General features: G+C 34.3%; 1 non-coding gene and 1 pseudogene across 1 annotated transcript; both read left to right on the forward strand.

Moving 5' to 3' along the window:
* The first annotated feature begins 659 nt into the window (after positions 1–659).
* LOC119559078 lies at positions 660–838 on the forward strand. Its single transcript, XR_005220643.1, has one exon. It is a non-coding gene; the product is annotated as a 5.8S ribosomal RNA (ribosomal RNA).
* Positions 839–1,239: 401 nt separating this feature from the next.
* Positions 1,240–3,982, forward strand: LOC119559076 (annotated as a pseudogene).
* Positions 3,983–4,233: the final 251 nt, after the last annotated feature.

Consider the following 4,233-nt stretch of genomic DNA (forward strand, 5'->3'; position numbering starts at 1 on the left):
TTGTTTAATATCCTTACCGTTAATAAAAAAATTTGTTTTTATTATAATAATATAATATATTATAGTAATACAAATAAAATATAAATTGCCAAAAATATGATCTTTTATAGATCAAATATAAAATTTCGAACAAGCAAATCGAAATAATAATTGTAATAATAAATATATTATTGCATTAAATAAGAGATAAATAAATAAGCAAAAGCAAACAAATAACAAATTCGAACAAGCAAATCGAAATTATTAAATTTATTTAATATTATTATTATATTGTATATTAAATGCAATTAATTAATAAAACACTGTGTGTATATGGACCATAATATACACGCGTTGCGATATGTATTGTTCATCTCAGTTATGCGCATACATTGGATAATGCAACAACCTAAAATGTACAATGTTGTACCTGATTATTACAGGTTAATGTTTTATATAAATTTCAATATATATCGCTAAAAAAAAGTATTAATACCGTAAATGCCATTTAAAAAATACTTGATATATTATTGGTTATATGAAACTAAGACATTTCGCAGCATTCGTTTTAGGTATAAAAATCAATTTATTGAAGGAATTGATATATGCCAGTAAAATGGTGTATTTTTAATTTCTTTCAATAAAAACATATATGACAAAATTACCAAACCAATATATAAAACTCTAAGCGGTGGATCACTCGGCTCATGGGTCGATGAAGAACGCAGCAAACTGTGCGTCATCGTGTGAACTGCAGGACACATGAACATCGACATTTTGAACGCATATCGCAGTCCATGCTGTTATGTACTTTAATTAATTTTATAGTGCTGCTTGGACTACATATGGTTGAGGGTTGTAAGACTATGCTAATTAAGTTGTTTATATAAATTTTATAATGAAATTTTATAAGCATATGGTATATTATTGGATAATAATAATTTAATTATTATATTATTCATAATATTAACAAATATATGAAAAACATTATCTCACATTAGTAAATAATTTGAATGTGAAAAACGAAGAGAAATATTTTCTTTTTCAATCAAATAATACTGAGAAATGTCTAGCATAAAAAATTTATCTAGAATTGTCTCTTATTAAAGATTAGTAAATAGAAAGCCGTTGACAATATTATTATTCTTCGTTGATTCGTTAGACCAAACAAATGCCATACAAATATATAAAATATATAACGAATTTAATAAAATGTTTTATCATTATATATAAAGAATTAATTGCAAAAAAAGTTATACACAACCTCAACTCATATGGGACTACCCCCTGAATTTAAGCATATTAATTAGGGGAGGAAAAGAAACTAACCAGGATTTTCTTAGTAGCGGCGAGCGAAAAGAAATCAGTTCAGCACTAAGTCACTTTGTCTATATGGCAAATGTGAGATGCAGTGTATGGAGCGTCAATATTCTAGTATGAGAAATTAACGATTTAAGTCCTTCTTAAATGAGGCCATTTACCCATAGAGGGTGCCAGGCCCGTATAACGTTAATGATTACTAGATGATGTTTCCAAAGAGTCGTGTTGCTTGATAGTGCAGCACTAAGTGGGTGGTAAACTCCATCTAAAACTAAATATAACCATGAGACCGATAGTAAACAAGTACCGTGAGGGAAAGTTGAAAAGAACTCTGAATAGAGAGTTAAACAGTACGTGAAACTGCTTAGAGGTTAAGCCCGATGAACCTGAATATCCGTTATGGAAAATTCATCATTAAAATTGTAATATTTAAACAATATTATGATAATAGTGTGCATTTTTTCCATATAAGGACATTGTAATCTATTAGCATACAAAATTTATCATAAAATATAACTTATAGTTTATTCAAATTAATTTGCTTGCATTTTAACACAGAATAAATGTTATTAATTTGATAAAGTGCTGATAGATTTATATGAATACAGTGCGTTAATTTTTCGGAATTATATAATGGCATAATTATCATTGATTTTTGTGTTTATTATATGCACTTGTATGATTAACAATGCGAAAGATTCAGGATACCTTCGGGACCCGTCTTGAAACACGGACCAAGGAGTCTAACATATGTGCAAGTTATTGGGATATAAACCTAATAGCGTAATTAACTTGACTAATAATGGGATTAGTTTTTTAACTATTTATAGCTAATTAACACAATCCCGGGGCGTTCTATATAGTTATGTATAATGATATTTATATTATTTATGCCTCTAACTGGAACGTACCTTGAGCATATATGCTGTGACCCGAAAGATGGTGAACTATACTTGATCAGGTTGAAGTCAGGGGAAACCCTGATGGAAGACCGAAACAGTTCTGACGTGCAAATCGATTGTCAGAATTGAGTATAGGGGCGAAAGACCAATCGAACCATCTAGTAGCTGGTTCCTTCCGAAGTTTCCCTCAGGATAGCTGGTGCATTTTAATGTTATATAAAATAATCTTATCTGGTAAAGCGAATGATTAGAGGCCTTAGGGTCGAAACGATCTTAACCTATTCTCAAACTTTAAATGGGTAAGAACCTTAACTTTCTTGATATGAAGTTCAAGGTTATGATATAATGTGCCCAGTGGGCCACTTTTGGTAAGCAGAACTGGCGCTGTGGGATGAACCAAACGTAATGTTACGGTGCCCAAATTAACAACTCATGCAGATACCATGAAAGGCGTTGGTTGCTTAAAACAGCAGGACGGTGATCATGGAAGTCGAAATCCGCTAAGGAGTGTGTAACAACTCACCTGCCGAAGCAACTAGCCCTTAAAATGGATGGCGCTTAAGTTGTATACCTATACATTACCGCTAAAGTAGATGATTTATATTACTTGTGATATAAATTTTGAAACTTTAGTGAGTAGGAAGGTACAATGGTATGCGTAGAAGTGTTTGGCGTAAGCCTGCATGGAGCTGCCATTGGTACAGATCTTGGTGGTAGTAGCAAATAATCGAATGAGACCTTGGAGGACTGAAGTGGAGAAGGGTTTCGTGTGAACAGTGGTTGATCACGAGTTAGTCGGTCCTAAGTTCAAGGCGAAAGCCGAAAATTTTCAAGTAAAACACAAATGCCATACAAATATAATTATATTATATAAATCAAGCTAATTAATATACTTGAATAATTTTGAACGAAAGGGAATACGGTTCCAATTCCGTAACCTGTTGAGTATCCGTTTGTTATTAAATATGGGCCTCGTGCTCATCCTGGCAACAGGAACGACCATAAAGAAGCCGTCGAGAGATATCGGAAGAGTTTTCTTTTCTGTTTTATAGCCGTACTACCATGGAAGTCTTTCGCAGAGAGATATGGTAGATGGGCTAGAAGAGCATGACATATACTGTTGTGTCGATATTTTCTCCTCGGACCTTGAAAATTTATGGTGGGGACACGCAAACTTCTCAACAGGCCGTACCAATATCCGCAGCTGGTCTCCAAGGTGAAGAGTCTCTAGTCGATAGAATAATGTAGGTAAGGGAAGTCGGCAAATTAGATCCGTAACTTCGGGATAAGGATTGGCTCTGAAGATTGAGATAGTCGGGCTTGATTGGGAAACAATAACATGGTTTATGTGCTCGTTCTGGGTAAATAGAGTGTCTGGCATTTATGTTGGTCACTTGTTCCCCGGATAGTTTAGTTACGTAGCCAATTGTGGAACTTTCTTGCTAAAATTTTTAAGAATACTAATTGGGTTAAACCAATTAGTTCTTATTAATTATAACGATTATCAATTAACAATCAATTCAGAACTGGCACGGACTTGGGGAATCCGACTGTCTAATTAAAACAAAGCATTGTGATGGCCCTAGCGGGTGTTGACACAATGTGATTTCTGCCCAGTGCTCTGAATGTCAAAGTGAAGAAATTCAAGTAAGCGCGGGTCAACGGCGGGAGTAACTATGACTCTCTTAAGGTAGCCAAATGCCTCGTCATCTAATTAGTGACGCGCATGAATGGATTAACGAGATTCCTACTGTCCCTATCTACACCTAATCTGGCAGTGTAAGTAATCGTACCTGTTTATTTTTGCTCGATTCGAAAATTCGTGTTTTTGCGTTTCCTCAAAGTTACATTGGCGGAAGTGGTAGTCAGACTCCGCGTTTGGCTGCGCGGTCAAGTAGTGTTGCTCGCGTGATCTACACACGCCAGGAGCGGCGGAATACGCGTTTTCCTTTTGTGAACATTGAAGCATTTTTGGTAATTTATTTTTGTTTTAAAAATTTGATGTCGAGCTGAAAAGGCTACTGGACCTTAC

This window comes from Drosophila subpulchrella, unplaced genomic scaffold (assembly GCF_014743375.2).
Source record: "Drosophila subpulchrella strain 33 F10 #4 breed RU33 unplaced genomic scaffold, RU_Dsub_v1.1 Primary Assembly Seq163, whole genome shotgun sequence".
NCBI lineage: Eukaryota > Metazoa > Arthropoda > Insecta > Diptera > Drosophilidae > Drosophila > Drosophila subpulchrella.